This window comes from Canis lupus, chromosome 17, assembly GCF_011100685.1.
Source record: "Canis lupus familiaris isolate Mischka breed German Shepherd chromosome 17, alternate assembly UU_Cfam_GSD_1.0, whole genome shotgun sequence".
Taxonomy (NCBI): domain Eukaryota; kingdom Metazoa; phylum Chordata; class Mammalia; order Carnivora; family Canidae; genus Canis; species Canis lupus.
Window position 1 is genome coordinate 33,390,329 of NC_049238.1, and position 12,040 is coordinate 33,402,368.

General features: G+C 37.5%; 1 long non-coding RNA gene across 17 annotated transcripts in view; it reads right to left on the reverse strand.

Annotated features, from left to right (window-relative positions):
* Positions 1–12,040, reverse strand: part of LOC102151150 — a 653,134-nt gene that overhangs the window by 367,533 nt on the left and 273,561 nt on the right. For 12 of the 17 annotated variants that reach the window (XR_005372358.1, XR_005372364.1, XR_005372354.1 and 9 more), the window contains 2 exons: positions 10,498–10,623; positions 8,795–8,889 (listed from right to left, as the gene is read on the reverse strand). This is a non-coding gene — a long non-coding RNA (uncharacterized LOC102151150). Of the gene's footprint in view, positions 1–8,794; positions 8,890–10,497; positions 10,624–11,541; positions 11,726–12,040 lie in introns of all 17 variants that reach the window. The other 5 variants (XR_005372361.1, XR_005372360.1, XR_005372353.1 and 2 more) reach the window with 2 other exon arrangements.

Sequence of the window (12,040 nt, forward strand, 5' to 3'; positions counted from 1 at the left end):
GTTTACAATGACCTCAGTGTAGAATGTCACATCTCACAGATGAGACTAAGCCAGAGAAAGAAATTAATGCTCAGGGTAAGGCCATTTTACCAATACTCCACAATCCACCTTGGTATTTTATGCTCATATAAATTATTTTCCTTTCAGTTAAAAAAATCCATTGTTCTATGCTCTATGGTTTTTTTTATAAAGCTACATAAAAAAAAGAAATTTAGTTTTGCTGTTTGCCTCTGAAGCAGGACAGATGTTTAAGAAATTAGTTAACTTCAATATATGCAAATCTTATTTTTCCTAAAGGGAAAAAATTGCTAATGATGTTCTTGCAACTACAAACTTCTCCTCACCTGAGGAGGTCATTTTAAGAATTACTTGTTATTCAAATTGAAAACAGAATTAATGAGAACAGTCTAAATTGTTTCTTGGGCATATTACTCTAATGGTGGGTAAAACTTAGAAATATTCATTCCAGGGATTCCAATGATCAGTTTTACTGAGTCATCAATTCCTTAATTACTCAATAACACACTTGCTATTCCCCTCCATTTCTAATGAGAATAATCTCTGTCACAAATTTGGTGAGTGATTTCATTATTTTAGTACAGCTAAGAATAGCAACATTTAGAGAAACCATTACATTTCAGAGAGACTTATACCAGCTTCAAAAAGGGAAGATACAGTTTTTTAAAAAAATAGAATTTAAGGAATAGGCATAAATTTGAGACCACCAGTATATTGCTTTCATTATCTGCATGTTTGAAAATTCTTAATGATACTTTCAAAGGCTTATAGAATGCTTTGTTTTGGTTTTTGATTCAATAGTTGGTTGAGAAAACCTGAATCCATTAAGTGAAGAAATTATCAAATCTCAGGCCTGGATGGCAAGAGACAGAGAATGTGTTGTGTCATCAACTGCAAGGATGATATGCACCAACACTTAATCCCTCAGGACCTCACTGTCTGTCATAGCAAAGTGACAAGGCTAGACTAAGTAATCCCTAATGTCATTCTTTGTATTTACTGCTAGTACATATTTGAAAGACTCATCAGAACTTTTTTTAACATGTCAACTAACTTTTATGAATATTTTTAAAGATAATTAAGGTAAGAAGATAGCCATATAATTGCATGTACATTAAAGAAAAGTTCAGAAGGATACATAATGGTTCATGGGAAGAAGTTGTGTGTGCACGTGTGTGAGTGGAGAAAGGAGAAGTGCTTTGTCTCTTTATATTCTTCTGAAATCTATGAATGTTTATGCCAAGAGCATTTAACTTTTGCAATTAGAATAAAACCAAATATACATGAAAAATGCAGTACAAATATTTCTTCACAATTACTATTTTTGAATTTCAAATATACAATTATTATTCCATGGCTGTACTGATACAGTATTGTTGTTGTTTCTTTTTTTTTCTTTTTTTTTCAGAAAATATTCAAGTTTAGAGTGGTCTTAATCCTGATGTTCTCCTTTTTGTCTGCTTATCTAGTTTCTACTTAACTCCCACATCCTGTTCACATATCACCTCTCTCTCCTCCTGCCCTGGATTTTCATAAGCAGCTCCACTCTAGTACTTGAATAGTCATGTAGTCATGTTCATATGTCTCTCTCTTTCTCTCTCTCTCTCTCTCTAGGACCCAAAGACAGAGACCTTGTCTTACTCTATTTCCTCTCAAATTCTTGTTTTTTTAAGATTTTATTTATTCATGAGAGACACAGAGAGAATGGCAGAGACATAGGCAGAGGGAAAAGCAGGCTCCTCAAAGAGATCCTGATGCGGAACTCGATCCCTGGGATCACGCCCTGAGCTGAAGGCAGGCACTCAACTGCTGAGCCACCCAGGTGTCCCTATTTCCTTCTAAACTCATAGCACAATGCCGGGCATTGGGAGGAGACTCTGTTTATTTTATCCCTGGAACATACTGTGATGGAATCTGACACCTTATAAGCTCTACTCAAGAGATTTTTTTTTATGCCATTATAAACATATGGAGAAAGAAAAAGTAAAAATCTGACTGCATGTTGTAAACATAGACACATTAAGAAAAGTAACTATTTGAGCTAATGTCAGTAGAAGTATGTTAACTGAAGAAGAAACTGTTTTAGGGCTGGTTTGCCTGGGCTTCCCAGGTAGAGTCAGATTCATTGACAATCATCTAAAGGTACTCTATCATCTAATTTTTTTTTTAATTTCTAATCCAAAATTCTGCAATAATAGGAATTAAATTTAATGAAAAATGGTGAAGTGTCGGGCTGGGTGAAAATAGTAAGAATAGAGTTGTGAATTGTGTCTCTCTGTACATGACTGCTAAGGTTAGCATCAAGAAGTGGCTATTTCTTAGAAGAGGCAGCTGAGACCCAAGACTGAATCAGAGGCAGCTGATTTGTAATGGACAATAACTTGTAATGCTTAAGGATATGGAAACACAGAATTCAAGTTCACTTTTTATCACTCATTCTATGACAATTTGTCCAAGTCACTTCAGTTATCTGAGCTTAATTTCCTAATCTATAAAATAACTTAGAGCAATGCCTGCCTATGGGATTTTTGGAAAGATTAGATGCCCTAGTATATAGACAACCAATGCATAAGCTATTTATTGTATATGGATATAGAATACTATTGCTCACTATAGGGATTTCTTCAATAATTCTTCCCTGACCTCCAACATTAGGTGGAAATGCATGGTGGAGTGGGAATAGGCCAATGCATGGGAACCCGAAGACTTCTGGTCTTTGCTCATACCTTTCTAATTGGGTAGCTTATGGCAGTGTCTTAACCTCTCTGCATTGATTCCTCACTGGGAATAAAATAATAATATTATGTTTAGATAGCTGAAATATTTAAAATACATGGAAAAATGGTCGTGAAATGCTTTTTTGCAAAGCCGAGAGCTTTCAGCCAAGACAAGCACATTTGTGTCTTGAAAAGTGGGTGACAGAAAGGTAAAGTGACTCATGCTAGGATGTTCAGCTTACTGTTATATATAGGAATAAACTAGGCTAGAAACTAGTTTCAAATTCCTTCTACTCCACTACCTATCTGAATAAGTAGATCATGTACACAAAATATTGGTCAAAAAATATATAACAGTATACAAATGGAAGCTCTGTTTTTTAATATAGAAGAAGAAAGCAAAACATATTTATAGGCATAAATAGGCTTAAATAATATTCAGACATTGAGGCATTACTGTTCAGTTACATTATGAAACAAAATACATTTACTGTATATTTTTGACAATGACTTCACTGACTAGCTCTTCACAGTTACTACTGCTTTCTAGCCACTCATCTACTTTTCATCAAAATTATAAACCTTTTATTTCCAAGTCTGTTTGGGTATAGCTGGTGCTTGTCCTGGTTATACAACCAATAATTTATTTAAAAATTCATCTCAACCTTCACCAAAATGTTCTTGAGCATTTACCAAAAAAATCAACCTGACTTTCTTGCAATCAAAGTTTCTAATGAACTTTATCTATCTTTATCTATTATCTATACCTTAATTATCTATTAAGGTATATGAGTTGCAAGTGCTTGTTTTTTTATGTTTTGATGTGTTTTATTTTTTAAATTAGATCAACTTACTATTGAACACCTTTCCTGATATTGTTGCAAGTTTCTGTTGAGTTCAGATTTTGAAAAGAAAGGTTTTTTTTAAATTCTTTTAATATTTTGAGAGCCTAACAAAATAACTTTTTCACAAGCTGGCTACCTGAACAATGTCATATTGTTCTCTCTCTAGAGATAATCTTTATGCATTATTCAAATTTACTATTAATGACACAAAAAGATGGCTCCAAACAAAATTGCTGATCCTTGTTTATACACACAAAGGGATTTGAAATCTAAGTCTTCACACTAGCACGGTTTGTGAAATGTCATTCCATTATGGGATAACTTCCTGTTCTATAATTTGGGTCAACATCTGAAAGAAATCATTATATTATTACAAAATTCTACAAAAGTGCCCTCTTTCCAAAAAACTTACCGTTTACCAGATTTGGGGCAAAAACCTCAGAAACTCTGCCTTGCTCCTTTCTTTAAGACTCTTACTATTGTCCTATTAAGCTGTAGCTATTTGTTCACGTCTCCCCCAACATTGGATCATAAACTCCTTAGGGCAGGGCCCATGCATAAACCATCTGTATAATCTAAAGAGCTTAGCACCTAGAAGGTGCATCAAAAGTATTTGCAGAAAAAAATAAAAGTGTTTGCAGAGTTGAGTTTACATAACTAAAGTGATGTACGGCTACACTCTTACAACTTCATCCTTTCTATTATTAACCTCCTGTGGAGATGGAGAAAACACCCCAAAGAGCATGCCCTTTCACCAGCCATAAACACCTGCTCAACCTGACTCTTTCTGAAGACCAGGACCTGCTATCCTGTGTTCTAATACCAACACAACTATGTAAAGACATGGCAGAAAGAACCAACACATTCAAGGGGTCAGTAGCTTGCATGACCAAAAATTCCCATTTTCCAAGGGCAGGCCTTATTAACACACATTGTCCTAGTATCCAGTTTGGCCTAGTGTATCCCTTTCACCCTCAAAAGTGTTGTCTTTTACATGATAAGCTTTACAGTCCTTTTATTAATACCCATGCTTCAACTGTGTCCTTTTTCCTATACTTGGAGCCTTGAGGGGAGGTTCTGGAAACACCAATGATATGCAAAATTGTGCAGGGAACAAAGACAGGATAACTGGAGGTTGAGTGGGACATTTTCTGTTACCCTTTAATAGTACCTAAAATCCAAAACTGAGAATTAATAGACATAGAGTATATCATATTCTATTTTATTTTATGGGTTTATTTATTTTAAGAGAGGAGGAAAGGAGAGAAAGGGGGTATGTAGAGGGAGAATCTCAGGGCTCAATTCCACAACCCTGGAGGTCATGGGCTGAGCTGAAATTAAGAACTAGACCCTTAACTGACTGAACCACCCAGGTGCCCCCAAGTATGTCACATTTCAAACGGAATGGCCATCATCAAGAGTCAGAAATCCATGTCACAGCTCATTAGGAAACAGACAAACTTGCCCCAATACTCCTAATTCATCAGTCCAGCCCCCTCCAAATCCTCAGCCCAAGCACTCCTTTTAGCTTATAAACTGAAATGGACAGAAGGAGGAAATATAGGAGTCCTGAGTTATTGGCTAGACGGTGGTTCAGAAACCTAAGCAGAATATAGACTTTCCCAGTGAAGGAGGAAGCTCCAGGAAATCATTCAGAGAAAAGGAGGCAATTTGGGAAGAGACCATGATCTCATTCCCCAAAGGACATCTGCTTATGCAGAAAACCTTGAGATCTTCTCCACTATGCCTTCAGAACTAGGGGAAGAAAAGTGGCAAGAGAAATCAGGTCAGAGAGAGGAGGAACCTGTGGAAGACCTACATATCCTCTGTTTGGAGTGGCAAAAAGTATTTCTTCCTTCAGGATCATATGGACACAGCAGAGAAGCTAGGCTTAAGCTGTCCTCCCAATACCAGACCCAGCAAGGTTGGCTGCCAGGACAGGTGCATTCAAAGAGGTCGAGTCCAAACCAGAACCATATTTCAACCAAAGACAACTGTGTGGTAAGGAAATACCATGCTTTTCACACACACTTCCACAAAGGGTCATCCCAAATACATGTGCACTTCCAGAGAGACAGCCTTTGGACTCTTATCACACAAAGGCCATCAGTGACTTGGCAGTATTGTTCAGACTTACTGGTAACAATGAAGATGCCACACAGGGGCAAGTTAAGGAAAATATACTAGTATCTTTCTCCTCCCCACTGACCAGTATTACTGTGTAAGAGGAGCTAGAAAAAGGAGGAAGACAGTGATGAAGAGCCCCAGGGGTAATATAACCCTTCTCGCTCTAGGTCATCCAGAGCTATAAGATTTAAATTAGAGAGGAGATTAGAATTCTAAACCAAAAAAAAAAAATTTTAAGCTAGAAGTGACTGGGAAACCTCACATACTGCCCAACTGTGTCATTTAGGATGCTATTTGATAATAAAATTTGAAATCAAGAGTTGAGGGAAATAATTAGAGCAAAGTAAAACTTCAAATTTGTACCTTACCAAGTTGAGCTACAAGAATTCAAAATCAAGATTTTTTTCCTCTAAGTTTGAGCTTCATAAATTAATCAAGTGCTCAGAGACAAGTGCTCAAGGTTTTATGAGCCTGGAAAGATATTCTGGCTTAGTGTCCAGCAAGGACTGACTTCTAGCCTGCACCCTATGTTCATGTTCTGCACATTAAATGGCTGCTCAGTAATTCATGAATTCGTATCAATGGCTTAATTTAACAGATTAGAACCTGGCTGTGGCCTGTTTGTTTCCCCAACCAGTTTCCAAGGTCATGCTTTCTCTCCTCCAAATCTGAGTGTGCCTAAGGCTTGAAAAGATTCCCAGCAAGAAGGACACAACCAAGGGTGTCCTCTATTACATAGCCTAACTCCCAGGTAACAATACTTTGTCTTCATTTTCTGTGTTTCCCCTACATTCAGATGACTCAAGATTTGAGAAAAGAATACTCTTCCTTATAAAAATGCTGAGAATCCCTCTCAGGAAGGGTAATCTAAGGGCCAGATTTGCTGCACTTTCAAAGGGTATTCTTTTGAAAACATTCTGAAACACTATATTAAGTCTATAAGTTTCAGAAATGGCTCTGATAAAAAAGCAGTTTAATCTTAGCATCAATAAGTTTAGCAAAAAGTTTAATCTTAGCATTAGTAAGTCTCTAACCCAGACTCTCTTGGAACTGGGTTCCAACAGGCCAGAGGAATATAAAAACAGTTAAGCTCCATCAAAAAATAGTTAAGTATTAAAGAATTATCTTAGATGTGAGAGCCTTGAACCCTTCTTCCTTTCTTCACTATACCCTTGTCCCTATGAGTTTTGTAGCAAGGTTTCTATAAGATAGAAGTCAAATTAGTGGTTGGTCAGGGGTCACAGATTTCTTGGCTCCCGATTTTATCTGGAACTTGGAACTAACCCCAATGTTTCCATGCCTCTCCTGGCTTTTGACTCAGCAATATTCAATTTAGTGTGTTCCACTGTACCAAACTTTTTGGTCCACAGCTACCCACAACTCCCATCATGGGAGAAAGATTAGTAATAACAATTCTCCACAAGTATTGTAGTCTAAATTTAAAAGAAAGAAAATTCTTTTCCATATATTTCCAATGCCTCTCAAATTACAGAAGTGGCTATAAACTCTACTTATATGTAGTATCAACGCTTTAAGTTTCAGGAAATATGCTGTAATCTTAACCATCCCCCCACACACATACATACACATTTCACCATCACAACGACCACCCCTACCACCAGGCCAAGTATACAATTTGGAAAACAAAATGCCAAATTCTGTTACTCACCAGATAGCTAAGAAATAGACAGGAAAGAAGCTCATTAAGCAGAATATACCACAATGAGCAAAACACATCATAAAATGTTTGAATAGAACTTTAATAACATAATCTGAACCAATATACTTATACTTAATTTGGTTTGGGTAATTTTATTTGTTCTACCTAAAAATCTGTGGTGCTTTCTTGTGCGTTATAAGTAAGAATGCAAATTGGCATAGCCACTGCAGAAAACAGTATGGACATTCCTCAAAAAATTAAAAATAGAATTACCACAGGATCCAGTAATTCCACTACTGGGTATTTACCCAAATAATACAAAAGCACTAATTCAAAGAGATATATGCACCCCTATCCCTATGCTTACTGTAGCGTTATATACAATAGCCAAATTATGACACAGCCCAAGTGTCCATCCATAGATAAATCGATATAGAAGAGGTGGTAGATGTACACAATGGAATATTATGCAGCCATTAAAAAGAATGAAATTTTGCCATTTGCAAGAACATGGATGGATCTAGAGGGTATAATGCTAAGTGAAATAGTCAGAGAAAGACAAATACCATGTGATTTTACTCATGTGGAATTAAAGAAACAAAACAAAGAGAAAAAAGAGAAACAAACCAAAAAACAGACTCTTAACTCTAAAGAACAAACTTATGGTTGCCAGAGTGGAGGTAGGTAGGACAGGAGTGAAATAGGTGAAGGAATTCAGACTGTACTTACCATTATGAGCAGTAAGTAATGTATAGAATTGTTCAATCACTGTATTGTACATCTGCAACTAATACAACATTCTTGACTATACTCGAATTAAAATTTAAAAAGAAAATAAAACTGACCCAAAACATCTGTGATGTTTTAAGAAGCAGGAAAGAAAGTTAAAGGTATTATACTGTCCATGTACACCCCCAATCTGGAATACTTAGAATTGAACTAGCCTCTTGCTAGTACTCTTCCCTCTGTCTTTAGCATCATTTCACCACCCCACAGTCATATTCTCAAGAGACTTTCAGGAAGCCTCTAATATTCTTAGAAAAATTGCAGCATCCATTTGATGTGAAGAGAATTGTGCTTACTGAAAGACAGGTTGCTTAACATCCTCAAAAGAGCCTGAGCTTTGCAGTAAAGGCAGAGTGGGGTGAGCTCCTGCCTCTAAATATAAAAATTTCGGTTTCTTACCTCTCTAAGCCTCAGTTACTTTATCTGTAAAATATAATTTGATCTCACCTCTGAGTGCTATAGTGACCATAATAATATATGTGGAAGAGCTAGGACACAATAATTTTTTGATAAATGCTTTGCATATGAATTTTTAGCACTGAAGCTGAAACCTAAAAGCAGTTTCTGGACATTTTAATTATATAAAACTTAATATCATTAAAATCTGCTACATAAGTGCTTCGGTTCCAGAGATCTCATACCTCATCAGCTTTCCCTCTTTTCTTGTTAATTTTCAACTATTTACCCTCTGATTTTGGCTGGCAATTCATAAATTGTTATTGGCCCTCTCAATCACCTGAGGAAACAACAAGAAGATTTGTTTGTACACAGCTCAAAACATAATCAAGATTCTGATAATCTGCTATGCTGAACCCCAGGAGACCATAAGAAGAAAAGATGATGAGTAAGGATTGCTTCTTTGATCACATTTTCAACAAAACAGCAAAATTCAGTACTGTTTAGCAGCTTATAACTTTTAACAATTTATATTTGTAATAGAAACAGTATTATTTCCAAGACCTCTTTTTCACTATTGCAAACAAATTCTGCTCTTCTAACCAGCTACATGGTGATAACATTTAAGCAAGGAGCAGTCAAAAAGGTATAAAATACAAGTGACTGAGATCACTGTTGCAGTGAGGAGGGTAGGGGAAAAATATTTTTCAAATGTTATGATGGTCCTCTCCTTGTACCCCTGTCCCCATTACAAAGATAAACCTCTTATAGGCCAATTATAAATATACTAGAGAGATACAAGCTTGGTTACAACAAAAGCCTTTAAGGCTGGATAGGCATTATCTGCTTTTAACAACCCAAACAATGATCATGAAGAACTGCTGACTTAGAAATTGAACTCTGATGACCCTCTGGTCTAGCCACTCACTCCATACAGAAATTTCTCTTGTAACAAACCACTCCAGTGGGAGAACTGCGTTAACTTTCTTCCAGGCAACCCATCCTATCCTTCTACAGCTTTAAAACTCAGGTCAAGCTCAGGAAAACTGGGCACTGAAAATTTTAGAACTATAGAGCTACTTTACATCACAGGCAGGGTCTTGAGATGAACTGCCAGAGGACAAATAAGGAAGAAGCAGACTTCTGGAGCTCCACTGACTCCCAGTTAGGTGCCTATTTGTGAGGCCTAACATTAGCAGCAGTTCTACCACAGGCGGAAAGTGGCTCTCTGAAGATGCCGGTTATCAGCCGACAAGTATGCCAAGGTTCAAGAGAAGTGAGGACTTCCATCTACTCTAAGGGATCTAAAGGGTGGCTCAGCCTGGTGTTTAAGACTGAATTTCAAAGGGAAAAAAAAAAAAAGATCTTGAACCCCTTTCTTTAATCTTGCTTAGTCTAGTCAATACCCAATTACTCGAATGGCACTAAAGTTTGTGGCGCCCAATCCTAGACCAACAGGGTGTATGAAACATGAAGTGAGGCAGGCCTCCCACTCAATCACCACTTTTCCCTCTGTAGGGGAAAGACCCACTTAAGGTGACTTCCTCCTCAATGTCAGAGAAGGAGAAGGTTGTGCAGCAGAACCAGCTTTATTGCCTGCTGCCTTGATAATTAAGATGATATGATGTTAACTAGAATTATTGTGATCATTTTGCAATACATACAAATATAAAATCATTACATTGTACACCTAAAACCAATATATTTTATGTCAAATATTATCGTCAATAAAAAGAAAATGGCCTTACATTTAACTTCTCACATGAATTATCTAATGCAAAATTTACCTCCAACAACTGAAACAGCAAGAAAACTGGACTTTACGAACCAATTATGGTGCCCACGTCTTACTCATTTTTGTATTCCCAATGTCCAGAGCAGCACCAAGGGCACAGGCACTTGGCAGACATTAATTAGGCAAAGGACTAAAATGTGTTCAAACACTAACCTTCAAAAGTATTTCTTCATATTGGAGATTCTCAGAATCAGAGGGTTTTCTGCACAGTTTTTCCATGTCTGCAATAAGGTTTTTCTACCCAACTATTTGCAGAAGGCAAGCCCGAAGAGTCCCAACCTAAGAAGTTCAAAAACAGGAGAAACAGACATGAGGTAAAACAACACATTCTTTGGCGTTTGTTCACTTGATCTATGTGCAATAGAACTTTTCTTATTTATATATTTAAAACATTGCTCAAATAGGATCTATTTAATAGAGGTTCAATTTCTTACTACAGATCCATGTGGACTGCTGTGGAAGTTGGGTAAAATTTACCTCTCATTTTGGACTTTTTTAAAGCCAAGTTGCAACAGCATGGTTCAAAAAACAAGGTAATTCTTTATGCAGGTGATGTGAAAGTAAGATGTAGAAAATACAGTGATGGCTTCTTAGGGATCATTTAGCCACCCCTAAGGGGGTACATCAGAAATATCTCCAAAGGGTGTGTGTGTGTCAAAGAGAGACAGAGAGAAAGAAATCTCCCTCAGAGATTCTTTTCAAATAAAACATAAAACTCTGCCTATAGGTGGTGTCAGACCACATCTCCAAGGCCTTCCTAGTGCTAACATTTGAAGAGGATAGTAAAAATAACAACACCTATTTTTAATGTGATCTTTTCAAACTCAGGTATGAGATCACTCCCCTGTTTAGGGGCCAGGGAGAGAGATGCCAAGGATGCACCCCTTCAGGACAGCCGAGTTGGGATGCTCTGTCGGCTGCACTGCCTGCCCTGTCCACTCTGTTGGACCACACCAACGTCAGCAGCTTCCACTAGTTCCCAGGGAAGGCCCTCACACTAAGCCTACCTGGGACGTGTGGCCTGTCATCATCACGGAGCAGATGGCCTTCAGAGACTTCGACTTTTCGGGCGTAGGGGCTGCTGGCCCTCTCCCCCAACCCTGTCCTGACTTAGCTCCTAGTAGATTTTTTAAAAGGTCTTTAGGTCTTGCCCCAGTCAGGCAAAAATAATACATAAAATTTTGTAGGGTTTCTCACCAGCATGTGCTCAGCACATGGATCCAGAGGATGAAGGATTACTAAACATTTGGCCCCATTCTTTAAATTCACTGCATTTCTGTCCTGTATAATTTCTCTGGGGCATAAAATGGTTAGAATTGCTTCAGATTGCTTTTTCACATGGATTTTATACATGGGGTTCCTCTCCAGGTTGAGTAGGTGCCTGATAATTAAAGAACATGTAGTAACTGAAGGTTTTCTCACTTTCATTGTACTCAGGGATTCTTCCCCATAGAAAACTGTGCTTTTTTCCTGACAGTATATGGTTTTCCCCAAATTTCATTCTGGTTTGCAGTGGTCTCTTTGGTTCTAAGTTGAGACTCCTGGTCTTCACAGATGTCTTGGAGAAATCTCTCTGGGGCCCTCAGTGCTTCCTGTTCCTCCAGGGTGAACATGTTTGGGCTTTAAGAGGTGAGACCTCACTGAGGCCAGGTTTCTAAAGATCTCCAGCGTCACATCATTGTACAGGATTTTCTGA